The sequence below is a fragment of the Pelodiscus sinensis genome, chromosome 24, assembly GCF_052426305.1.
Source record: "Pelodiscus sinensis isolate ZL-2025 chromosome 24, ASM5242630v1, whole genome shotgun sequence".
NCBI lineage: Eukaryota > Metazoa > Chordata > Testudines > Trionychidae > Pelodiscus > Pelodiscus sinensis.
Genome location: NC_143075.1, coordinates 17,046,135 through 17,073,870, shown reverse-complemented (window position 1 = coordinate 17,073,870; position 27,736 = coordinate 17,046,135). Strand labels below are relative to the sequence as shown.

General features: G+C 40.4%; 1 protein-coding gene across 4 annotated transcripts in view; it reads left to right on the top strand.

The window, feature by feature from the left end:
* PRDM2 (PR/SET domain 2) overlaps positions 1-27,736 on the top strand; it is a 149,838-nt gene that overhangs the window by 77,255 nt on the left and 44,847 nt on the right. Inside the window, exon 1 of one of the 4 annotated variants that reach the window (XM_075906445.2) lies at positions 22,716-22,774. The exons of the other annotated variants lie outside the window; for them this stretch is intronic. The gene's annotated coding sequence lies outside the window, so the exon portion shown is untranslated. Of the gene's footprint in view, positions 1-22,715; positions 22,775-27,736 lie in introns of those variants that run through there. 4 annotated transcript variants of the gene reach the window in all.

The window sequence follows — 27,736 nt, the reverse complement described above, 5'->3', positions numbered from 1 at the left end:
TGTAGTTCTGATCAGTTCAGAGAGGGCCTGAAAGGTAGAGTAGTTCTCCTTAAAGGATACTATTCATTTTGGAGCTAATGTGGATCTGGAAAGGGTAAATTAACAATGAACTCTGATCAATTATACTTGGTTATAATGGCATCTTTATTAATGGCTGCATATGAAGTTCAGTTTTATTCTTACAGAGACACTAAAGGAACACTCAGTCTCTTCTTCTCTTGGGTCTTTCACACAGAAATGAGGAGAGAAATGGAAAAATGAGATTGCAAAGCTACAGAAATTGGCCAGGGATTGATTTTATTTTTTTTGTCTAAAAGTGGTTGTATTTCAATTAGGCATTGTTTCTTTCAGAGACACTTTTCTCACACGGAACTTTAAATCAATAACTCTAGTACTCTGAATAGAAGCTCTTGAGAATAATATGGTGTGTATTTCCTTATTAAAGAAAAAAATAATTATTTCTAACTTTCCCTTCATGATTAATAAGAAACTTGATACATAGGAAGGAATATCAACATCTCTGGACAGAACCCCCTCTCCCCCGAAGAAATAGCTGTGTTTTGATCTGTTGCAGAACTAATGTTAACGAAGGGTGGAATAAGTCAGAACCCCCTCCACCCCCCCCAAAGAAATAGCTGTGTTTTGATCTGTTGCAGAAATAATGTTAAAGAAGGGTGGAATAAGTTGCCAAAATGGGTGTGCTTTATAAGGATACCTCGCAACTTCCTGCTGATGAGAGAACTTAGGTGTCACAAGTCTTTTCATTTTTGTTTTGTTTCAAAATATTTTTTCTTAGCGAACCAGTTAAATATACAGTTTGAACCTGATGACACCATGCTGGCCTTGGGCTACTCTTTGAAGTTAAAGGAATAATTTAATAAGAATAAAGGAGAATGTGACCTTTAAAACTGTACCATGTTTGGTATGTTTTTATATTTTAAAAAAAAACCCACTAACTCCAGAAACACTTGATGAGAGGACTTTCTAAAAATTGAGTTTCAAATGTAAAATGAAATGTATATTAAATGGAGGAGAATTTAAATATAATTTACTAGTTGGGCTTTAAATAACTACATTTGTTAGTATTTAGCTGTTTGAATATTGATATACTTTGGTGGGCAATCTGCAGCCCATTGGGGCTCTGTGTGGCCTGTGAGACCTTTTGTTTACCATTGCCCAGGCACAGTGTTGCCAAATTCCTCTTGTTTCCATCCACATAGTAATACTGGTAAGGGGAGGGGGGGACCCTAAAAGTGACATGCACGTAAAGCACAGGCATGTGAAGTGAGGTACGCGCTGATTGCACACAATGTTGTGAGAGCCGTGAGCTCCTTCTGCATCCAATCAAAGTGCTGCTATGGTTCAGTGGACACACCAGACAAATTCTAGGCAAGCAAGCGCAGATAGCAAAACTATTCTGTCCTTGGAGACCATCCCGGTCTCAACAATCTTGCAACCCACTGAGAAGGAGAGTCACTATGCAGCCCACTCACTTTTCTAAGTTGTCCCATTGCTTCACTTGATAGAGTTTTGACAGGGAGTTGGAGGAGGATACCATTTCTATTCGGTCTTGACAGTGGTTTGTTATTTTTATTTAATAAAACAGAATGCTGTATTACAATACCAATTCTGAGTTCACCCAGTCTTCTTTCAAAATTGTGTCTTTTACTTGTGAAAGATGTTTCATTACTTTGATTCTGAGCCATAAGGATGTGAACTATACGTTCCTAAACAGCCAGTAAAAAGTCAGTTTTGTGCAGCAAAGTTTCATTGTATGAAGATCTTCCCTTGCTTAGTTAGTTTTTCCATGAGTTGGAGAGAAATTATCTATTTAGACGTTTGCTAATGTAAGATGTTTAAAAATAGGGTGCAAAATAAGAAACATAGACTTTGAAATTGCCCTGATATATATGGAATGGAAAGGTAGCCTGCTAATTTTTGTTTTTGCAGAGTCATTTAATGGTAATTGCCTTGCCAAGTCAGACCAGTGGTTCACCTAAGCCAGTATCCTGTCACTGACACTTGCACCAGGTGCTTCAGAATTAGTTGTATGCTTATGCAATAATACATATGCAGGGAGAAGTTTCTTTGTAACCTTGAGAAGTTAGTGGTAGCTTTATATGTCCCAAAGAATGAAGACAGTGGTCACCAATAATTATTTATTCTAACTGATTGGAAAAAAATCATTTCGTTACAATAAATGTCTAATCCTTATTTTAAGTCCGTAAATATATTTGCCCCTCTTGTAAGATTTAATTTTGTTTAAAGTAATTCCTTCCATCTGTTTGGCTGGTTTGTATTTGTTGTCTGTGAGTTTAATTCTGTGTTTCCTGGCTCTTTTATTATGTGAGGTATACAGAAGGGAGCACATGATTGTCTTTATATGTATTCTTAATTTATTTACCTTCATCACATCACACCTCCCCTTTAAATCAACTAGTTAAAATAATTTTCAGTTCTCATCTGGAAGTCTTGCCATGTTTCTAATCATTTTAAGTGATCTCTTCTATTTCTGCTGATTTTTTTTAAATGATTTGAGAGACAATATCCAGAATGAGAGCATATTATCAAATTATATATTGATGCTATATTTTCAGTAGTATTTTGTTCCTTAATGTAATCCAACACCTTCCTTGCAATCTTTTGTTCATTGAGAATATTTCCATTTAATATTTCCATAGGGCATTTTTGGTGTTTTTTTTTTAATATTTCACTAAGGATTTGACTATATGCACAGTTATAATATGTAAATTTGAAACCAGTTGATTAAACCAGTGTGAAGAGTTGTATGGAGACACAGATGTGCTAGGGTGTAGCTTAAGTTAGTAAAGCACAGATTTAAATTAAACTTAAAATAAGCCTCTCAAATGGAGGTGTACATACAGGGATTTTAACTAAGTCAACTAAAACTGGTTTAAGTTTGTAGAATCCATCAATGTGTATGAGTAGGTTTGCATTGTTCCTTTCAGTTGTCGTACTTTGCTTTTACCTACCTTTTGAATTTCATCAGTCGATGTCTGTTTTGCCTAGTCAATAAGTTTCTTGTAACATCTCTAATCCTGACTAACCTACATAATATTAAAGTTTGAGACTACATAATATTGTCATCAGCAAATTTTTCCACTTTGTTGTCTACCCCCTCCAGGTCATGAATAGATAATGAATTTCACTGGTCCTAACTTGTGGGGCATCACACGATTACTCACCTTCCATTTTAAAATGGACTATTGATAGCGAATTTTTCAAAAGGCTAATTTTCCCAACTCTTATTTTATGAATTTTAAGATTGACAGCTATGACTTTCCTTTATAGATATTATGCTGGTTTATACCACCTATACTACATTGATTTAGATGTTATATGCTTCCATTGAATTTGACCCAGTTTATATGGTACTGAGAACTTTTTGCTGAGTGAATTAAGAGTCTCAAATATTGAGTGTTGGATATTCATTCCTTAATATTCAAGTTTCAGTATCTAAATCTCTCCACCCATACCATTATTTCCCTTTGCTCGAGGAAGGGCTTTGTCCACCATTGTGTTTTAGCTATTCTTGCTGGGATAGTCAAAAGAAGCCAAGTAATTTAAATCAATGGGGTGCTTTTGCAAATCCCACCCTCATGACTGCTTGACACTAAGTTGTTACTTTTGTGAGTTGATTTAGTTGTTAATCATCTCTGCATAAAGCTCCTCTGCAATATTTGATAGTTTAAGATGTATGTATTTTAAAATAGAAAATAATACTATCATTTAATATATTCTTATAGTAGCTGTATTGCAGCTATTGTGTAAAATAAATATTTATCATATTTGCTCTCTTATTATTTCACAAGGTTAGCTGGAGAAAAGGATATTAAAATTAATAGAAATAGAGGTATACATGACCATTTACCAGATTATTTTTTCAAATTTGAGAGAGATTTTGAAAATGATGAACATAGAATTTCGGAGCTTTAACCACTGAGATGTTTTCTAAGAGAAATAACTCTCATTGACTTTCAGTGGGACTGGAGATAGGCACTCGCCCTTTGACTATCAAGCCCTAGTTACATGTAACTTCCATTTAAATGCAATGAGATTTTTTTCTTAGGGAAACATCTTGAGGTTCTGAAAGTGGCTTAAACTTAATAATGTTTTGATAAGTTTCACAATCTGAAACTCTAAGCCCCGCAGAGTGCTTTTTTTTACTATCCAGTCAATAAAATTGAGTTTTTCTTGCCCATTTAACATGAGAATTATGAAGCAGAAATAGTACAAATCTTTTCTGAATCTTAAGTTTTAAGCACTTGGTTTGTTTAAAAAAAATGCTTAAATGGTGCAACCAAGTTACACGTATTCATTCACTCTGGTTAATAAAATGTAGCTTATAAAGAGGAGTATAAATTGGGATATAATATTCAACATTATAATGATAAACCTGCTAAACACACTTATATTCAGCCAATTTTAGGGTAAACAATTGACTTTCTAAGTGACTTGCTTCACAATGGTTTATTTCAAGTTGTAAAGTAAAACATGCAGTGTTTGAACTCCGATAGTCTCATCAGGAATTGCAAAAGATGGCTGAAATTTGTTTTAAAACATTTCGGGTATGTCTACACTGCGGAGGTTTACCGGGATAAAAACTCCGCTGCATCCAGGGAACGCGTTTGCTCTTGCGCTTTTTTTTTTTTTTTTTTTTTTTTTTGGCGGAAGTGCACATGCGCTCTTTTTGGAAGCCCTGTCTTCCTCATTCAAAAGGGATCTTCCAAAAGAGGGGCATTTTTCCGAAACTTGGCCCACTGTAGATGGGCCAAATTTCAGAAACGCCTCTTCTGGAAAAAAAAATTGGAAAAAGCTGTAGTGTAGACTTAGCCCCAGTGCTTACCACATTCTTAATTGTGGAATGTCAGTTTCCATGATTTCTGCTGTCCTAGATCTCAGGAGATTTTTCCTGTTCATTCTTTAATAAATACTGTGACCATTTCCCTAAGTTCATTTTAATATCTATCATTTGTGTCCTTTTCACGGCTATATCCTAAATCATCCAAATAAGTGTGTATGCAAAAAAGAGTCTTTATAATGATCAGAGGTTTAATTTGCTCAAAATATATTGCTGACTAAAATGAATAATTATCTAATTAGACTGTCATTAAACTTGTGCCCCAGCTGCTAGAAATTGTAAAATTTCTGGTAGAAAATTGAAGACATTTTGATAGTAGTTTTGTGTATTTTTAGTGACTTTTTTGGCTCAGTAAATAATATATCAAGCTGTTTAGTTTGCTCTCTTGTGGTTTGATGCAAACTGTAACTTAAATAACTTCTGTTGTTTGTTCTGTCAACCAATACGTCAACTGTATTGCTGCTTCTGCTAAGCAAGAAAGGCACTGACTGAGCAGTTGAATCATTGTGGCTATAGTTCTTCTTTGGATCTGCAACTCAGTAAGATTTTTGGTCTTATAAAGGTCTAACATATATTATTCCAGGAAAATGCTCATTGAGGCTGCCCTTGACGTGAATGAAGTTTTTGCTTTTATACATAAAGTGGGGGAAATATTTTGAAAATCAGCAGTACTCCTTCATGAATGTGCAGGGGAATGTAAATGATTCCTTCAGAGAGCATATTGCACTTGAAAATACAGTAAAACTCCAATTGTCCAGCATCCTGTGGTCCGGCAATCCTGATAGTCCGGCACCAACTGGAACCCGGAAGTGCTCCAGCCAGCCGGACAATTGGAGTTCTTGTGAGCCCCATGCGTGCTCACAGGCTGGGAAGGGAAGGGGAGGTGAGGAAAAGGGGATTATACCCCTGTGGCGGGTCTTCTGGGACCCACACTGCATCCAGCCGGAGGGCGGGGGGTCAGCGGGGAATGCCGCAGCGAGGGGCGAACCCTCCACCGTTTTGCAGGGAGGTGGGAGAAGCCTTGCGCAGCCACCTGCTATAGGCCAGCTGGGGCTGCAAGAGGGGGTGAGGCGAGGGGCGGTGCTGCGGGACCAACCCGGCAGCATCCCAGCTGCTCTGCTCCGCCGCTTTCCCAAGTCCGCTGCCACTTGCAGGCAGGTGGCAAACGGCAGCGGCAGAGCAGCTGGGGTGCTGCCTGGTTGGTCCCGCAGCACCGCTCTGATGAGGGGCGGCGCTGCAGGACCAACCTGGCAGCACCCTTGCTGCTCTGCTCCGCCACTTCCCTAAGTCTTCTGCTGCCGCTTTCAGCCCCAGCTGGCCTGTCACCAGCAGCTGTGCGGGGCTTCCCCCTCCTCTTTGCAAAACGGCGGAAGGTTTGCCCCTTGCCGGGCCGTTCCTTGCCAACCTCACCTTCTCCCCTCCCGGCTGGTCGCAGTGTGGGTCCCAGTAGACCCATCACAGCCCCCACCGGAGTACCTCCTGATACTCTGGCATATCTGATAATCTGGCACCCCCTGGGTCCCAAAGGTGCCAGATTATCAGAAGTCTACTGTAATGGGCCTCCATAGTGCCTAATTTATTACCCTTCCCTTACGTCTCTTGATCATAGAGTTGGAAGATGACTGCAAGTTTAATAGACACGAGGAATCAAAATTTTGATGTGTGCAAATGCAAAGCCTTATTAGTGACTTCCTGTTAAGTAGCTGTTACTTATATATTTGAGTATTGTTAGATTAGAAAATTGCAGTTAACTGACCTTTTTTCACTACGACCTAAGTTAAGGAAAATATTTAAAGAGCCCTAGCAAAGTTTTCTTTATCCTGCAATACTAGTTGAATAGTGGATAGTGTTACATCAGTATTGCCTTGTGAAATGCTAAAAATCTTGTACAGGATGTAACATTGTACGCTGCAATATATTTGTCTTTCATTATTTTGAGGCTTTATATGTCTCACTGAGGGCTCAAATAGATAGTTGCTTAATCTCCAGTTTTTATCATCTCTATTCAGAGGATTTTAGAAAATGTAATGGTTTTCTTCATGGTAAATGTGATTATGAAAATATTACCACACTTCATTTGACATATATTAGCTGTAAGGATGTACACTTATTTCTGCAGTGAGAATATCTGTATTATTGTCATTTCTGTTATGTGGTGTTAGATTCTTAGATGCAGAGCAAAAGGCCACAAGAGGGAGGTGGGAGGAGGGAGAAAGCACTGTAACTGGGAAGTGAATGAATAGCCCTTTCTGGCTTGAGCAACAGATTACAACAGCATGTATAGTTATAAAATAGATTTGCATAATGAATCAAAACTGACACCACAGTATTCTAAAATTAGTAAAATTTGCAGATATCAGTGAGGCAGTTATATGCCATGTGATGCAAAAATTATTGCTGATCATTCCATCCAGATTAATTTCTTGAATTTCTGAGTGGGAATGTAAAGGAGTTGCACATCTGGTTGGAAATGGTTACAAAAATAATTTTCATTGGTAAGCATGCTTACTGAATCGTTTTCCATTATCACAGTTTCCCATGAAACACAAATTGTAGTCTCCAGTCTCTTCTAGTTTTTGGGAGCACTTTTAGTTAAGGATCTTGTACTTTCATTCTGCTTACAAACAAGGAAGTGGAGGAGAGGATATAATGGTAGGAAACTAGCAATGTATAGTGAAAAAGTAGGTGAAAATACAAACATACATTCCATTTTGGTGGTGGAGAGAACATTTTTGGCAAATAACATTTCCTGGATCTGGCAGAAATACTTGGGTAAAATAAAATGTAATAGTGTAATAAAATGACTAACAAAAGGCAAATTGGCTGAATATGAATTTAATATCAGTATATTTGGTAATTCTTGAGTATTTCTAGTTTCACGCTTGAGAGGAAGGGGGTGCAATACCTGGGGGTTTCAACACTAGTAGGTAATTGTCTGTTTTCAACAGCTCTGAAAGACTTTGTTTGCGATTGAGAGAAAAACCAACCTGTCCTATGACAACAGTTCCTGTGCTCCAGCTCGATACAAAGGCAGCTCTGTTTCCTGGGTATAGCAGGCATTGCGCATCTATGTTCTCCAAGGGTGTGTTTAGACTACAGGGTTTTGTCGACAAAACTATAGCTGTGTCTACGCTACCGCCAAGGTCTGTCGACAGTAAGTTGACAGAATGTGGCAGTTTTGTTCACAGCGGTAAACCTCATTCTATGAGGAATAACTTCTTTTTTCGAGAGAGTTATGTCAAAAAAAGGTGCTATTGCATCCACACTGCTTTTTCAGAAGAGAGCGTCTAGACTCTGTTGAAAAAGCAGCTTCCTTTGTCGACAGAACTGGCTGTAGTCTAGATGCTCTTTCTTGACAGAGGCTTTGTCGATGGTATCTGTTGACAAAGTCTCTGCTGACAAAAGCCTGTGGTGTTAGATGTACCCCAAGTGAAGCCATAGCCCCTGTTTGGATGAAACCATTTGGATAGACTACTTTGCACTTTTAGACTTTGATGCAGTGATGACTTGGTGCACCAATCCTTAAGACCTCCGATTGGCATGAAGATGCAGGAAGCAGCCTTTTTTAGTGGTAGCAGCACCAGTAGCATTTGGGGGTACATTAAAGATATCAGCATTTGGTCTGCATTGACGGTATTACAGCCTTAATTAGGGATGTTAAATATCTGTTAATTGAATAGCCAATCTCCATTAATTTAAATTGACTATCTCCTAGAACTGGAAGAGACCTTGAAAGGTCATCAAGTCCAGTCCCCTGCCTTCACAGCAGGACCAAGTACTATCCCTGACAAATTTGTGCCCCAAATCCCTAAATTGCCTCCGCAAGGATTGAACTCACAACCCTGGGTTTAGCAGGCCAATGCTCAAACCACTGAGCTATCCCTCCCCCTAATGTCATTAACCATTATCCATCCTCCTAATTCATCATTAAGGTCATGAATTCTTATTGGTTACTCAACTATTCTTTAGTCCCCGGGGGGTGAGGCTGGCAGCCATTGCACTCCGTTCCCACTCCTGAGGAGCCCGCTGCTGCCACTGTATCAGAGGCAGCAGTGTGAGGCAGCACGTGGGAGCTAATCTGCGATGGGAATGGAAATCGTTCCGGCTTTGGAGAAGAGGTGTACTTACCCATAGTCAGCAACATGTCCTAAGCCGGCCATTGGATACAGATGCAGACATGGTATTCTGCTCCCCCCCCTCCCCCCATGTAGTCATCCTGCAGTAAACTGTCCCTCACACTTGCTGCCATTCCCCTCCCTCTCCCCGTGGTCATTTCAAAGCATAACTGTCCCTGCTATCAGACCCTTCCCTTTCCATGTTATGGAAAACAGTCGTATTCCAGGCACATCACATTGTCCTGACATAAACAAACCCTTACTTTGCTTAAGTTATGATAAGAAGAAACTGCATACCAAATTTGGTGGTCTTAGCTTTTATTGTTCTTGAACAAACAGAATCACACACAGATGCACAAAGTTTCTAAAATATATAGTAAGAAGACTACTCTGTATAAGGCAAACATTTCTTAATGAAATTCCTATTCAGATTATAGGTAACTGAGAAACACTACTAATTTTTGAACAAATGGCATTTAATGCATATTATATGAGAGTTTTGTAGGGTAAGTTTCTGTGATGCAAATAGTGCCACCTGAAGTGCATACTCTTTTTGTTTTATTATCTGAAAGCAGTGACTAGTAGGGATGTGAAAGTACAGCCATGTAAACAGTTAACCAATAAGTCTGGGCTCATCGGTTAATGTTCAGTTACATGCAGGCTCCTGGTATGCGCGGGGAGTCAGCTTACAATCCGGTTCCTCACATGCACCAGCTCCCGGCGAGCCACCTGTTGCTCTGCGTGTAACTACTGAAGTTGTCAGTGGTTACCTGGTTACTTTATTACAAACAATTTAACATCTGTAGTGACTAGATGTGATGAAGAAAGCCCCCCACCATCTACTTTAGATAGTGGGGAAGAATGGAAAAATAAAAAAGTATCTGAATCAAAATAATCGTTCATATTTGATATATTTCAGATTTAGCTTCTAGAACAATACTCTTTTCTCCATTTTGGTCATGTTACAATTCCTAACTATAATTGTAAGAGTGACAGACTGTATAGAATGCAATTACTTCTAGAATTCTCATTGAAGTATTTATATTCCCAAAATCATTTTTCGTTTTTAGTTTTTTGTTAGTCAGCTAAACAGAATCTAAATTAGTGTTTCTTAATTGTGTTCCGTGGCACACCGATGTGCTGCGAGGCAGTTGGAGGTGTGCCACAGAGAGCAGAATTCAAAATGTCCACCCTTAAGGGGCAGGTGATCTTTTTTGCTCTAACTTCCCCCAACCTTACCCCTCCCCTCCCCCCAACAAAAAATCCTTGGTGTTCCTCAGAAAAAAAAATTGTTTGCTGTTCCTTGGTCTTAAAAAGTTTAAGAAACACTGATCTAAAGGAATGTAACCAAAGAAAAAGTGCACTTCATATGTGGTTGCTTAGTGTTGGTATCTATTGAGATTTGTCTGGAGCTTGTTGTGGGAAGCCATGTTACAGGTTGGACATCGCTGGTCTGACACCCTTGGGACCCGAGGGATTTTGCTGGACCAGAGGAGGTTATATCTGACTCACCTGCTACCAGCTTCCCACAGCCCTGGATCAGCTGCTGGCCTCCTAGCCGACTCCCCCATACCACCAGCCTCGCTGCCCTGCCAGTCCCCCCACCACCTTCCCTGCTATGCCTGGCAGCCCAGCTGCAACCCAGCTCTCTGCACACCTGGCCCTACTGGGCAGCCCTGCTGCGGGAACCCCAGCCCTCCACCAGGACTTTCTTGTCCTGGAACATCCATGATACTGCTGGACAATGGATATTGCCAGACCAGCGAATCCCAGATACGGAGGTTCCACCTGTATTAGCAAGAATAGGAGGTACTTCGCTTGTAATGCCTGGAAAAAATTTTCAGCACTTTTGAAATTGGATAGTACTAACTATTTGTTTTAAGTGGTGCTCTTTTAACTTCCTAAGTGGCAAGGTAGATGTAGGAAATACTCTTCTAGTTTGAGAGAAAAAATTAATAAGTTTAGTTATTTGCATCCAATTCATATATATCAATTATACAGCATAAAGTATATTTGTGATTAAAAAATATCAACATACACATACCGAGGTATTTGATTGTGACAACTTTTTTTAAAATCGATAATCTAGTGTACCAATTAATGTAATTTTCTTTGCTATGTAAAGAAAACCATGTTTGTATATAGACCAAAAAAAGGTGGTAGGTATCTTTGAATCTGCCGAAGAAACCACTTGATTCCTGTTCATATCCTAAAGTTACCTTTAGAACCGAAGGAAATTGTTTTGACAGATGCCAAAATGTTCAAAAATTGGACTTTTCCTGTGCTCGTAAGTGACTAGACCCACAAGTAACATTGACGTCAGTAGAACACTTTTTTGAAAATCCTGCCCTCGGGTACCTAATTTTAAGCTTCTATTTGAAAATTTTGGCCATACTCCATATATTCCTTTTCCTGTTTTTTTTAGTTGGGAAACCTATTTTGTTGCAGAAAAGAATGCATCTCTTTAGATCAGGATATAAACACATTGCTGAGCTTACATCTTATTGTTTTGTGTGCATACCGTGTGTTAGTGTACATAGAAAGTCTTCAGACAAAGTTGTGATGGTGCTTGTTTGCTATGATTGTTTGCCAAAGACATTACACTCCTGTTAGGCAAAAACTGTTAATGGTTCATCTTAAAACACAAGGAATGGTCTTGCAGTGCCTTAAAGACTGATACCGTCTACATGTTTTGTTAGTCTTTAAGGCGCTGCAAGACTATTCCTTGTGTGTTAAGCTTTTCCAGTTACAGACTAACTCAGCTACCCCCTGAAGCTTTTGAACATGAATGGTTCATCTGACAGCCTACTGAGTTGAGAACTGATACCATATCTGCTCACTCTGAAGCAACTGCCCATGGTTTCCCCTAAGACTCTGTTCCCCTAGGAACTGTTTCTCTTTTCTTCTTGATACTTAGCATTGCTCCTACTCCCACAATTTTATTTTTCTTCTGTTCATTCCCCTCATTGCATAATACCTTTTTCAGTACAATGTGAATGTTTTGTTTTAATGATCTAATTGTAACAAGAGTGGTTGCTTCTTTTTTTTCCCACTGTTTGCAGCTTTAATCATTAGTGTTTCCTGGGACATTCCTTTCATTTGCTCTGGAAGGACAGGTCCACCCACACCGGTATCACATTCTATCAGTCTGAACTTTTCTTCTCAGAAGTCTCACAAACACATAAGCAGGAAATTAAACCACGTAAGTGTTACATAAGAACATAAGAATGGCCGTACTGGGGTCAGACCAAAGGTCCACCCAGCCCAGTATCCTGTCCGCCAACAGTGGCCAGCACCAGGTGCCCCAGAGAGGGTGGACCGAAGACAATGATCAAGCGATTTGTCTCCTGCCATCTTTCTCCAGCCTCTGACAAACAGAGGCCAGGGACACCAATTCTATCCCCTGGCTAATAGCCTTTTATGGACCTAACCTCCATGAAATAATCTAGCTTCTCTTTAAACTCTGTTATAGTCCTAGTCTTCACAGCCTTCTCTGGCAAGGAGTTCCACAGGTTGACTACAAGCTGTGTGAAGAAGAACTTTCTTTTATTAGTTTTTAACCTGCTGCCCATTAATTTCATTTGGTGTCCTCTAGTTCTTCTATTAGAGGAACTAATAAATAACTTTTCTTTATCCGCCCTCTCCACACCACTCATGATTTTGTATACCTCTTATCATATCCCCCCTCAGTCTCCTCTTTTCTAAACTGAAGAGTCCCAGTGGCTTTAACCTCTCCTCATATAGGACCCATTCCAAACCCCTAATCATTTTAGTTGCCCTTTTCTGAACCCTTTCCAAGGCCAAAATAACTTTTTTGAGGTGAGGAGACCACATCTGTACACAGTATTCAAGATGTGGGCGAATCATAGTTTTATACAGGGGCAGTAAGACATTCTGTGTCTTATTTTCTATCCCTTTCTTAATAATTCCTAGCATCCTATTTGCCTTTTTGACTGCCGCTGCACACTGCATGGAAGTTTTCAGAGAACTATCCACGATAACTCCAAGATCTCTTTCCTGATTTGTCGTAGCCAAATTAGCCCCCATCATACTGTACGTACAGTTGGGGTTATTTTTCCCCGATGTGCATTACTTTACACTGATCCACATTAAATTTCATTTGCCAGTTTGTTACCCAATCACTCAGTTTGGTGAGATCTTCTTGGAGTCCCTCACAGTCTGCTTCTGTCTTGACTATCATAAACAGTTTGGTATCATCCGCAAACTTTACCACCTCACTGCTTATCCCTTTCTCCAGATCATTTATGAATAAGTTGAAAAGGATTGGTCCCAGGACTGACTCTTGGGGGACACCACTAGTTACCCCTTTCCATTCTGAAAATTTACCATTTATTCCTACCCTTCGTTTCCTGTCTTTTAACCAGTTCTCAATCCAAGAAAGGACCTTCCCTCTTATCCCATGGCAATGTAATTTACACAAGAGCCTTTGATGAGGGACCTTGATCCGTTTTGAATAATTAGTAGATAACATCTGTAGCATTTAAATCATTGTGGTTAACGAAGCCCCATGTATTCAGTGGCTACATTAATGTGTGTACATTTGTACAGATTAGTCAGTAAAGCCAAATGATGAAATTTAATGAATTAAACTATTGACACTGTAGAGAGTACAGTATCTCAAACAGAACGTATTTGTTTTTATTCCTCTTCCTGTCATGGGGGCAGTGGTATACAAATAAATAATACAGAGCGAGAGGGCACAGAATGTTCCCATCTCATTTCTTTGTGATGCAGGTAGACCTCTTTCAATTTTTTATAGCTCTTCAGCATAAACATTCTGTTCAGAGGACCCTGTTGACATTCTAAGCACAGTTTTCCCAGGATTGTGTGTAACTTCGTATAATGGCAATGTTACTTTGTGCTGTTGCAAGTCACGGTCTCATTTTATATCCCCTCAGGACATGTGTATTGATTTCATTTGTCCCATATAGGGATTAACGTACACTTGCAGGAATTTGTGTTGAGATGAGATGGCGAAAGGTGCCATTAACGTGTCGAGTGAAGAGGTGGTATTTGTATTGAACTTGCGTTAAGTCACATAATTCTGTCACAGCTTTTATGTGCAAACGTCTTATCAAGCATTCATGATTGTACTATGATCTCATTACTGTGTATGGAAGACCTAACATTTTGTGACACGTCTAAAGCTTAGTCTACACTATGAAGTTTTGTCATCAAAACCTGCCTTTTGCCGACAAAGCAGCAAAAGCATACACACTGCAAGGGCCCTTTTGTGGGGAGAGGGACACCCAGTTTCGGCAACAAGAATCTTCCACCTTTGAGAGAGACTTTTTTCTTTTCCCTTCCCTTTATTGCTGACAGAGCCAGTGTAGACTCTGCTGTTTTTGAAGACACAACTGGTTTCCACCAATATCCCACAATGCCTGCCCTGATGGCTTTGCTCAGTTTTGATCTCTCCTTCCTTGCAAGCATGCACCCCTCCCCTTTCAAAGCTCTGGGAAGTGTCTGACAGCTGAGTGAACTGCTCCATTTGGAGGACAAAGAAAGAGCAAATCATTGGAATGCTCCTGTTCTTCCCTGCACTAGGTACACAGCAGCAGGCAGGCTGCTGCAGAGCTTGAGGGCAGGGAACAGGCTGCTGTGCTGTTTCGACAGTCCTCAGCACAGAGAGTTCACAGAGCTACTTGTGATGCCTCTCTCTGATGCTGAAGAGACTGTGTGGGAACTATGGGGGAATCCCAAGAGGCCCTGAGATCAGCTCTGCCTTCATACCTGCAGTGCATTGCTCACACTGTTGATGATGATGCCCCAATGTGGACACAATTTGTTGACGTGGAGCAAGACAGAAGCAGACTGTGAGGGACTCCAAGAAGATCTCACCAAACTGAGTGATTGGGCAACAAAATGGCAAATGAAATTTAATGTGGATAAGTGTAAAGTAATGCACATCGGGGAAAAATAACCCCAACTATATGTACAGTATGATGGGGGCTAATTTGGCTATGACAAATCAGGAAAGAGATCTTGGAGTTATCGTGGACAGTTCTCTGAAAACTTCCATGCAGTGTGCAGCGGCGGTCAAAAAGGCAAATAGGATGTTAGGAATTATTAGGAAAGGGATAGAAAATAAGACCCAGAATGTCTTACTGCCCCTGTATAAAACTATGGTACGCCCACATCTTGAATACTGTGTACAGATGTGGTCTCCTCACCTCAAAAAAGATATTTTGGCCTTGGAAAGGGTTCAGAAAAGGGCAACTAAAATGATTAGGGGTTTGGAATGGGTCCGATATGAGGAGAGGTTAAAGCCACTGGGACTCTTCAGTTTAGAAAAGAGGAGACTGAGGAGGGATAGGATAGAGGTCTATAAAATCATGAGTGCTGTGGAGAGGGCTGATAAAGAAAAGTTATTTATTAGTTCCCCTAATAGAAGAACTAGAGGACACCAAATGAAATTAATGGGTAGGAGGTTTAAAACTAATGAAAGGAAGTTCTTCTTCACACAGCGTGTTGTCAACCTGTGGAACTCCTTGCCAGAGGAGCCGGTGAAGGCTAGGACTATAATAGAGTTTAAAGTGAAGCTGGATAAATTCATGGAGGTTAGGTCCATAAAAGGCTATTAGCCAGGGGATAAAATGGTGTCCTTGGCCTCTGTTTGTCAGAGGCTGGAGAGGGATGGCAGGAGACAAATCGCTTGATCATTGTCTTCGGTCCACCCTCTCTGGGGCACCTGGTGCTGGCCACTGTCGGTAGACAGGATACTGGGCTAGATGGAGCTTTGGTCTGACCCAGTACGGCCGTTCTTATGAACACCTTCTGGAGATTTTTATTTTGTCCGTTTTTTGGATGTCAACCATAGGTTTTGATGATGACATTTGGGAGCGTAGACTAGGAATGTTAATAGGTACCTAGTTAAATGGGTACCTAGTTAAATGGCAGTCCTCCACTTGCAGCCCAACCCTGGGATGAGTGCCGTTTCAGCCCTACCGCCTCCTCCAACGTGGGCTGGGAGCCAGCAGGGAGGTACAGCAGCAGTCCCCATGGGTGGGGGTGGGGGTTGGGAACTGCAGCAGCAGCCCCGCAGGATAGAGGGGGAGGTGCCAAGAGCAGTTGGGCTAGAGTAGCCCTTGCCTGTGGGAGTGTCCACTCTAGCCCAACCCCAGAAGATGGGAGGGCTGCTCCAGCCCCACTCTCACCCTTTTAATCGGTTAAGCACAGTGTCAGCACTGCATTTAATCAATTAAACAGGATTTTATATTCCAAGTGTCGCCATATCCTTAGGCATTTTAAAATGTGCACAACAGACACAGGTAAGTGTGTTTGTAACCCTTCTGCTTCATTTCTCCTATCCTTCCCATTTTTTGTTTGCCCTCATTTGCATGTCTTGTGTTTATAGTTAGAATGTGAGGTCTTTGCAGGGCAATGTTTCTTTTTTGTTTGTGAGATTCCCAGTATACTTTTGTAATCTTCAGTAAGTAATTACAGTTGACTAATTTAATCTGGTGGGTGTAAGAGCCAGTGTTCAGAAGTTTGGGGAATATCCTTCTAAGAAAAGACACAATTCTCTCGAGTCATTGTTATAAACTTTAAGTATCATAGTTGCAATTCTCATTTGCATTCATTGTATGTTGTTAAGGGCTTGTGCATGTGAAACTAGTGTTCAGTGTATATGTAATTTAGCTTGCTTAGCATGGACTAGAAAAGAAATTTTAAATTCCCAGATTGACAGCAGCACAATTACTATGAAGTTTCTGTTTCTTATTTTGACGGCTGTTGTGCTTGTCCTCTTCTTTTGCCTCTTGGCTCCACCTAAGAACCTAAAGTATAATGTATTTAAAAAATGTGACTAGGAAAGAGATGATTTGTGGTACAAGAAAAAAATTGATCAGTGAAAGTACATTAGTTTTTGCTGGTAAGCTGCCACTGTAGTGGAAGACACTTGTCTCTTATTTATGCTTTTGTGTTTGTATTTCTGTGTTTAGATTGTCAAGTTAAGATGTTAAAGTGTCTTCGTTAGCAAATTCAATGCCTATAAAACTTGGGCATGTGCATCATCTTAAGTTTTGGGGCCCAGCAATTCGTATCATCAAAGGTCTTGGATTTTTTTTCTTTTCTTTTTACAGCTGACTTTTCTTTTTAATAGAGCTGAATGGACCTCCCTTTAGGAGCAACTCAGTAACACTTGACCGATTTGTTAAAGGCAGTCACTGGGCAAAGGCGAGTATAGTTCCTACTGTACTCAAGGCTATTGCCAGCTTATAAAGAAGGGACACTGTGCCAGACCTGAATTAGGATTTCCACGTGCCAGGATGTTTTAGTCATTCTGAGTTGTAGCTCATGAAAACTGAAAGCTTATGCTCTAATACCCTAATAAAGTTATTAGTTTTTAAAGTGCCAGTGGACTGCTTGTTAGTCCTAGTCAAGAAAAACAACACGGCTACTCCTCTGAAACCTCTCTACCTGTGTATATAAAATAGGCACTGTACCAAGTGGTTTGAGCAGCTCCCAAAAGTTGTGCCAAGATCTTTATTCTCAGCATGGGCTTATAGTCTCAAGGAAAAGCTCAGACTTAAACTGTATAAAAAGATATCGGTGTATATTTTTACACTGCTGCTTGAAGATCAGCAGTGCCAAAATTCCTTATTTGCCTATCAGTGCATAAAATCTACACAAATTAGTTGTGGCTTTATATCAATTAGGGATTTAAAAGAGTAGTTGATTAGTCGACTTCCTGATAAGCCTAGGCTTATCGGGTAGTCAAGTTGACTACTTTTATTTACTCCCTTTCCACCCTCCCCCGCTGCCTCCACACTCAGCTCCTATTACATTTATACTGCAGATTCGCAGCGGGACCTTATGGACTAATCGTGAACTTGATATAAATTGTATTGAGTACGCGATTAGTCATTTACCTTCTACTTAATATCCTTAATATCAATATAATGTTATTGCAGCAAAAGATCTATGCATCTCTTTTTTCCTCGTACGTGACAATGCCACATCATCTGGTTTTGGGGGACACTTTCTTCGAGGACAGAAGGCTGTATATTGTCCAGCTGTTTTAGGCGTTCTTTGGACTTCAAAAAGTGATCTACACAGATCTAAGACTTTTACCCTGAATGATTGTTTGACATTGGCATGGACCTATTAGGAAACAGAACACAGAAGGAACAGAGTCCCCGTTTAAATTATGGCAACAGCGGTGGCAACACCATCTTTAGCAACAGACTCCGGCTGTGTTGGTGCTACGAAAGACTTGTTGGAATAGGTATACCTAGTGGAGGCGCATCTTATGCAAACCATGTGTTTTTGCTGGTAGAACTTACAGTTGAATCAGCCAAGTAAGCTATTACTGGCAAAAACATATTTATGCTGGTATAACTGCATGTACACTAGGGCTTTGGTCAGTACAGCTGCTCTCCGAGTTACGAACAAATTACGGACTAACACTTGGTCCGTAACTTGAAGTGTTCGTAACTCGGATCCCATAGAGTTACATGGCAACCGCGCTGATCGTAAGTTCTTAACTCGGATCTGCTTTTACGACCACTTTGGTCATAAGTGGAGTTAGTTGTAACTCGGGGAGAGGCTGTATATACTTTGTAAAAATGTATAGATCGCCTGATCACTCTATTGTTTTCCATATGTGGTGGGCATTTGTAGTAATTGCTTGTGTAAGTGGAACAGGGTTAGCATTTTTAGTGTAATTCCATAGTAGTGGTTTCTTTCCTGTTTTAGTTTATAAATAAGCAAACACCTGTCATGCCAATGTTTTGGAGGATTATTTTTGTTTATGGAAAGTTTTACCAGTTGTGTGCCACATGTTTACATCTTACCTTCTTGTAGGTACAGAATGGAAAGCCACTTATAGGCTAAATGATATCAGGCCACATGAGTATGGGAGGCTATCAATTACTGAATCATATGAGCAGGGTTTGACAAACGGCGGCGACATCTACTCGCCAGCCCCGCACTGTGCATGTGCAAGACCCGCATTACGCGCGTGTGTACTGCCGGTGAACGGGGTGACCGGCTGAAATCTACTCGCCATGGGCGAGTAGAAACAGCGATTTGTCGAGCCTTGCGTATGAGGTTATATAGTCTCTTTCCCTGCTTGTTCCCAAACAATATTTCTCTTGAGTTTCAAGTTTTTCTTTTATAATGTGGAAGCTTTTGCGTTCATATGGGACACCCAACTCAGCGGAAGAATTTGTGTGTAGTTTATACATGAATTTCCAAAAATATACTTTAGAATGGTTCATCTTCTCAAGAAACTTGCCCTGATTTAAATAAATCTCTATATAATAACTTAATGCAAGCGGGGAAAAAATTTTTGGCATGTTGTTGTAATGTCTGTACAGCTGAATGAGCAATATTCAGCACTAATGACCTAATATAAAAAAGTGTTTATAGATTTTTTGCAGATTTTTTTTTTTTTTCTATTTTGCTTAATCTAGGAGCATTATTTATCTTTTTCTGCCCATTATCCATGTCACTATTTTCCCTCTCCTCTTTTTTCTCAGCATTTGCCATGTAGCTTCTAATTTTTAGCAGAGTAAATTAGCACCTGAGCTCTAATTGCTGTGTGGCAAAATGGTAGGGTGGGATCACCTGCCCTACATCAGGGCACAGGAAATTCTGGACAACTTCTCAGAGCATGTTTGTTTGGGGTTTGTTTTCTTTTAAACAGAACTGAGAAGTGGGTGCAACATTGTATATTTGATCTTGGATGCTACATTTATGTGAATTGTTCTTAAATTATCAAAAATATTTTCCTGTGATGATAGATGTAAAACATTGCAGATTATTTATACATGTAGCCTTTTTTATAAAATAAAAAAAGTACACCTGCAATTTGTTAAAACTTACTGATTAAAGCTTTAAATGTATCAACCTGCAGAATCTTGTGGCTTGAGTGTTGAAGCAGGAAAGAGGGTTAGCAGCTTTTAGTAGTCCTCACAGTTATACAAAAATCCACTCATAACGTGGAGAACAGTATACACAAAATTTCCATGAAGTTGAAAATTTTCCGTCAGTGTTTCAGTGTTGAGAGCAAGTGTTGTGATAGATGGTAATAAAAGGCTGTATAAACAGGATTTCTTCATGGGGTGTTATATGGGTAATGTTAAAGATGTTTTAAAAAACTAATGCCAAGACTCTTAAAGTGTTAACAAAAAGAAAATGCATGTTGATGGAAATGGTATTAAAGTGTTCGCATCTTTGCAAACTGGCATTTTGTCATCTGTTGAATTTTTTTCCCTCTTTCTTTCTTGGCAATAAATCAGTTTTCCTCCCTCATCCTGCACCATAGCTGCTATTTAGGCCCTTCCGCATTCAGAGGAGAACTGACTAGGAGTCAGATTCCTGCTATTATGTTTCTCCATGTAATCATTTTAATTTTACCCCATTCCGTCTGCCTGAGTTATTAAAAACATAGGGCCCTATTCTATATAGTTATGCTTTGCAACTTTCTTACAGTTTACACAAAAATTTAAAAAATGTGGAAGTTGGCACTGTAGCATGTTCTCACCTGTATTTTATACTTCTCTAGTGTGTATGGAGAAGGGTGACCAATTCATATGGGAGTAAATTAGGGTGGGGGATAGCAGGTTATCCCTACCATATCTACTTACACGAAGTTTGAAACATAGTATTTACAAATAGTAAATTCCCCCCTCTTCTGTCCAGTCTGCAGTTACTTACAGTATAAATATCTTACATTGAGAACTGAGCATAGTGGTCATGGTGTAGTCGAGTATGTGAACTGAAATGTGAATTCTTCCCTTTGGCCATAGTCGTCATTTCTCCTCGAGGTTCCTTTTCACATAAAGTAGCTTCTCCCTTGGTTTTCAGGGATGGCTGGATTTTTCAGTAGCCATTTATTGTGTGCATCATTAGAAGCACAAATGTGTACAATGTTTTTCTAGTTGTGTGTATCTACACACAGCCAGTTGCAATTAGATGTGCTGGTTTCAAAGTTTTTCAGGGATTTTTTTTTTTTATCTTGTATTACCAGGGTGTGTGGGGTGGGGTTTTTTGGGGTCTTTTTATATTATCCTGGTTCCTGGTAGGGATGCTTATCAGATAGTCAGTCAACTAGTTGATTTCCCCCCTTCCTCGCTTCCTCTAGCTGATAGAGGCAGCAAAGGGGAGAAAAGATGGAGTACTTCAAAGAGGCAGCTCCGCACTGCTGATCCACAGCTCAGCTGTGCGGTGCTGCCCCTTTGAAATGCCGTCTCAGCATTTCAAAGCAGCAGCGCTGCACAGCTGAACCTGGATCAGCTGTATGTGGCATTTCAAAGGAGCAGCACCACACAGCTGATCCGGGCTCAGCTGTGTGGTGCTGTCACTTTGAAATGCTGAGCCCGGATTAGCTGTGCGGCACTGCTCCTTTGAAACATCGCCTCGGAATTTCAAAGTAGGAGCACTGCGTAGAGCCTGGGGTCAACTGGGGATTTCTCAGCTGATCCTGGGCTTCATGCGGCTTTTCTGCGGAACTTGGGATCAGCTGGGGAGTCCCCCAGCTGACCCCGGATTCTAGGGAAATGCCCCGCGGAACCTGCGGTCAGCTGAGGAATCTTGTACATTTCAGAGCTGGCCTTCATGCAGCCCGGAGTCAGTGGGACTTCCGGCTGGCCCCGGGCTGCTTGCGGAGTTCTGCATTTCTCCTTTGAAATGTACAAGACCCACCACGGGGCTCTTAGGCATTTCTGTATTCATCCTTTGAAATGTACATCAACTAGTTGAGGACTCGATGGAAATTCCATCGACTACTCAACTAGTAAATTAACCGCTAGTTAACATCCCTAGTTCTTGGTGTAGAGAAGTGTGTTCTGCACTTACCAATGCTCAGAGCACTGTTTGAGTCAGAAGAATTAAGTATGAGATTCACTTATTTTGTTATGGCACTCTGCATCCCATTGAAGCCTTATTATTTTACTTTTAGACAGCAGCACGTTGGCAAAGCTGGTAACGTTTACTTATCTGCAGCAATGAGGAAAAGATGGAGTTTGATTTTCCGCCATCCCCTTTGGCATCTATGTGCCTGCTTCCATATTCCCCCAAAACAGCCATCAGCAGAGGATGCAATTTACAGCATCTTTTTAGATATTCAAGTCCAAATCAGCATAAATACTGGTGGAATGTTTTGAGACTCTTCTCCTAGTATGAGCTATAAAATATTGCCAGCCTCTTACATCAGGGACAAATAGAGGGTACTGCTACTTATTGCTAAATACTTTTGAAGTTCATCTGACACAGACCAATTTGCAGATCTCTAGACACAGCTCCTAAGCTAATGTAAATCAGCCCAGGTCCATTGAAATCAATGGAACTAAACTGATCATCATCAGCTGAGGATCTGGATGAAAGTCAGTAATCGAGTTCTTGTGCCTTTGTCAGTGATCATGGTGGAGAAACAGCCAGTGTATCCACCCTATTGCCTTCAGAATGCGAGATGGGGCAGGAGAGCAAATGGAAAAACATTTGATATTGACCAAATGTGGCGCTGAAAATCAAAATATGCAAATTGTGGCCATTCTCCTTTGGACTTCTGTCACTGTAGGCAAGGTAGCTGCTCTCCATCTGTTTCTTTCATTCCGTTTTCTTTTGCATCCTCCTTTTGCAATTCTTTTTATGTATATACGTATATATTTAGTTCTACCTTTCATTTATTCTTTAGTCATTGTTTCCATTTCACTTTCCCTGTGTTTCATTCCTGTATCTTTCTTGTTTAGACCAAGTGGAGGATCCAGCTGGCAGTAGCAGCCATGTAGGACCCTTCAGGAACCTGATGGTAAGTGCACGTGTGTACTTATTCTCAGGCTTCCACTGGGTTCAATACTGTGTTTTCCCCCTCTGTAGTCTTCTGCTGGTCTTGAAGTCTTTTTAAGAAAATTAAGAGTCACAAGTCATTGATATCCGTTTTTATCAGAGTTGTAGATATTGCTTTTGCTTGAAAATGTGTTGGGTAAGACTTGCAAATCTCGAAGGGTTTCTTGCTTGAACACTGTTTTATAAACAGACCAGAACCTAAAAAAAGGCAAGATGTGCTAACTGCTGTAGGTGGAAGAAAATGTTGAAAAGCAAATAGATATTTCCATTAGTCTTTGGAAATCAATCTGACTGATCTAAAATTATATATGCATGAAAGTCAGCTTTCTGGCTATTCTGACAAAGGGCAAGTAGGTGCCAGATGAATCTTCTCCTCACATGTATTTATTTAAAGGTCAGGAATTTGAAAGTTCCAAATGTATCGGCTAGTTTTTTTGGTGGTAAAGCAGGTGGCTGTCAAAAGGGGACTGGGGAATTATATTCTTTTCATCCAGGTATTGAGAGGGATTTTTAGTAATCCATGGACAATTAGATGACAAATTAATTTTAGCCCTAAGTAAACAACTTCTGTTATGAAGACTGCTCTTTTATTTTTCAGGTCCTAGTGGTAGTTTGGGGATGGTATTTTTGGTAGGTTATTGCATACATGGATGAAACTTAGGAAAGTTTGCATTCTCTTTATCACTTAAAAATACAAAAGCAAAGCTATTGTGATTGTTTTCTACATATTTTGCTTGGCTGCTTAATTATCACAGTGCATTTCTAAGCTTATCAGAAGTGAAGAGTGAATTGTGTTCCCATTTCAAAGGTTTTATCACAATAGCAATAGAGGAGGCAGTATAAGTTTAAAAGCGCTCAGTAACCTATTCTGTTCTAGAAATAGTTTGTCTACTATAACACCAGCTACCACAGTCTGGAGAGCAGGCAAGTTGTGGTTCAGTCACCACAATGTTTTTTATGAAAATGAAGCTCCTAGAGATTTCAGGTCCTGAAAATTTTCCTTTGTTAGAGTGGAGCACTTCCCTCTGTGTGTAAAAGAAGATATTGTGGTTTAGAAGACCTCAGAACGCTAGATGTTGTTGGCCTATGGATTAGAACAGTGTTTCTCAACCTTTTTATAAAGTACCCCTTTAAAAAAAAAGTACCCCCAATACCAAAGTACCCCTAATTTCAGACATGCGCAATTTTTCCTACCATTGCAACACATTTGCTTGAACAATTTAATCATGGCGGGCAGTGAAATTTCTGGGTGTGTAAAGTACAAAAATAATAAAGCACTGTAAAACTTAAATTAAAAAATCCGTTTTCTCCAAATTTTAGTAATGTTGACATGCCCCCCCCCCCCCAGACTTCTCTCAAGTACCCCTAAGGGTATTCGTACCACTGATTGAGAAACAATGGATTAGGAAACCCACTTTTCCTCTTCACCACACTTCCCCGGAATGTGTGGAATTTTGCATGTGCTCTCAACATTTTATTCTTGGGTTTCAACCCAGACACTTTAAAACTCATTACAGCTGTTGTCCAAAGGATACATGTTGACACTTGGTATGTGCAATGGTTCTTAGACTGTATTACATTGAACACTTGAGCCTTTAAGAACATACTGACATTTTTTACTTTTGGTCCCAGAGATGCAGTTGCATCAGTTATTCTTGCTGTAAGCTTCAGCAGGGATGACAGGTGGGTTAGCACAGATATTTGGATATGCACAGCTCTGAAGCCTTGTGTACACAGGTAGGCAGTTGCATTAAAGATCATGGCCATGGTTTATTTGCTTTCAAAGCTTAACATAGGTTCTGACTAATTGCATATAATATTGAATTGTGGTGCTTGGCAGGTAAAGATGCACCCAGAAACTCATTATGGTCAATCTGAGTTTCAGAAAGCATGCTGAAATTTCTGACTCGTCTGCAACTGCATTTTCCCAGCACTCGATAGTGATTACCTATGAGACAATTCTAGGTAAGATAGGGAAGTCCTTAGAGACAAAATATTACAGTATTTGGGTGTAAGATGAGGCACAAAGCGGCTCATTTGAGAGAAAGCATTGCATGACCCAAAGATGGCAAAAAAATTGTGACACATGGTGATCTTTTGATCTGATGGAGATATGTTAAGGCAAAAGAAAAAGAAAACAAGAAAATGACCAAAAATTGAATGAAACACATTGGTAAAGCTATATAAAGAATTGGAGAAACAGTGAACAGCTAATTAAACTGTAGTTTGTCAAAAAAGAGGGAGAAAATACAAAATTAGTTAATACAGCATTGTGTCCAAATAAAAACTTATTTTCTCTAGTTTGAAGCTGACCTTTCTTGGATCTTTAAACTTTTCTATAGGAAGGTTAGCAAGCTTTAAAATTTTCAGTAGGAATGGAAAGGAAAAACTTTTGGCGAACGATGTGCAAAATACTTCTAAGACTAAAGGAATAACCTGACATTTAAATTTAAGACAGTTCACACAAGGCAAATCCAATGTTTTGTTAGATAAGAGTGTGTGTTTCTAAATCAGAAGTGGATTCTAGAATAGATTTCACATCTGGCTGGAAGGAAGAAGTCTGTCTCTTTGGCTGCATCTATGCTACAGCCAGGATGGACACGCCAAGATCCAATGCTCCGGTGGGGACCCACCAAATTGAGTGTGGATTGCTCTCCAGTCGACCCCAGTACTCTACCCTTGATGAGAAGAGTAACATTAAAGCTGTGGGAGAGTTTCTCCCATTGACCCATCTGCAGTTGACATTGCTTATGGAGCTGGAGTTGCGTACCTTAGGTTGACTGTGATAGTGGAGGCCCGTGGTCACCAACAGGTCAGTTGATCGCAAGGCCTCGACCAGTCGATCAAGGCGCCCAGCCCGGCCCACCCTCCCCCCCCCCCATTCCCTCCATCCCCGAGAAGCCCCACTATCTACCTCAAGTGAAAATGGAGGTAGTGTCGGTTTCCCGCAGATGGACAGAAGTCCCACAGCTTAGCTCCACTTCCAGCGATTCCGGAAGTGCACTGGCTGCTCTCCCGGGCGTACTGCGGGAGGGGGCATCAGCTCCGGAGGAGGAGGAGCACGGCAACTTCCCTGCACCGCACAGGAGGGGTGAGTCAGGCCCGGGGCAGGCACGTGCGGGCTTTCCCTGCGCAAGTAGGAATAAGAGATCCTCCGGAATAGGGCTTTATTCTGGAGGATCGTGCTAGTCTGGACGCTCTTTTCCGGCTTTTCCCCAAGCTGGAAAAAAAGGCGGCCATGTTTATTTAAATCTGCGGGGGATATTTAAATCCCCCGCGCATTTCCCTATTCTGACTTCTCTCATTTCCATAGCTATTACGCGTTATGTGGCCAGTGTAGACACAGCCCAGGAGTTTTTCAGGATTCTGGAGATATCCCAGAAAAACTCTTCTGCATCCAGGTATGCATTTGTTCTTCCACTTCTTTTAGTGGAAGAGCAAACATGGTCTTTCAGTCACCCCTATATTCCTCTTTCCATGAGGAATAAGGGGGCTTCCAAAAGAAGGGGTTTTTCTGACATTTGGTCCAGTCTAGACAGGCCAAATGTTGGAAAAACCTCTTCCTACAGAAGAATTGGGGGGGGGGGGGGGGGAAGCAGCAGCATAAGGATTGGGGATAGCAAGTGATGGAGAGGAGGAGAATAGAGAGGACGGAGCTTCAAGGAAGGGGCGGGGCGGTAGATCTTGGCTTGTTCTGTCATTTAAAAAGTGATCTTGGGTGTGAAAAGGTTGGAGACCACTGGTGTAGGCCTAGCCTCAGAGGCCTGGTAGAGGAAGCATTACTTCTCTTGTAGAGGTACCTTTCCAGCAGCTGGTTAGGTAGAAATGTACATTTTCAGAAAAGATTTCTTGTTTAGGACTTGTCTGCGTTTTTGAAAATTAATTCAGATTAAGGTAGAGTGTGCATTTAAAGTAATTTAGCTCGTTCTGAATAACTCCATATGTTGGCAGTCTCGTTGTGGAATAAGAGTTCATTTTTCCTGTCACTTACTCTGCTTTTCAATAATGGAATAACTGTATGTGTACACAAGTCCATTAGCTGCTAGAGAAATATGTAGCATGTATCAATGTATCAGAAGTGTGAGATTTTTCAAGGCTGGGAAGTTTACCATGAATGAAGATGTAAATAAACAGATTTCTACCCTCCCTAAACCTGTGAGAGTCCCTCCCTTCCCCCTTTGAATATTATAGGATTGGATGAAGAGAAAACATATATAGGAAGAGTAGAGAATATCCTCAAAGCCAATTCGTAAATAAAGTTTCTTTGCATCTCTCTCTCGCTCTCAAATAATTGACAATCTTCTGACAGGGGACTGGACTTGATGACCTCTCGAGGTCCTGTCCTAGTGTTCTATGATTCTATATTTGAGCCTCACCTCCCACAAGCCTCCCTTTGTGGATAGCATACACACAAATGGAGAGCAGCGTAATGTCTATAGTTACAATGTTTGACCTTTTTTTTTTTTTTTTTTTTTAATTGCTCTAGCTTCTTAGATAGCATTTCTCTGTATTCCTTGTGATCTCACTTGAGCTATTTTTTAGAGAATTGTCTGTCTTCTCATCTGCACTAAGCATGTCTGGTACTTAAGTTTTTAAGAAAGGTCTTTCTTCCTAAACAATCCCTCTTCCCACTCCTGTTCTCTTAACTTTGTCAAGTGTATCAAAATTGCTGCCCAAAAGTTTCATGCAGTATTCCCAAGTAAGGCCTGACCAATGTTGGATGGAGCAGTCTAGCTACCTGATTTGCTTTTGTGTTGTGTTCCTTTAGCATTTCTGATTTTGTTACCATTTCATTATTTGTGCATATTATGTTCATCATTCCTGTCTTTCTGTACTTGCTAACAGCTATTACCCAATTTTATATTTGGGTATTCTTTATGTAAACCACTTTATAGTTACCTTTATTGAATGTAATAGATTTAAT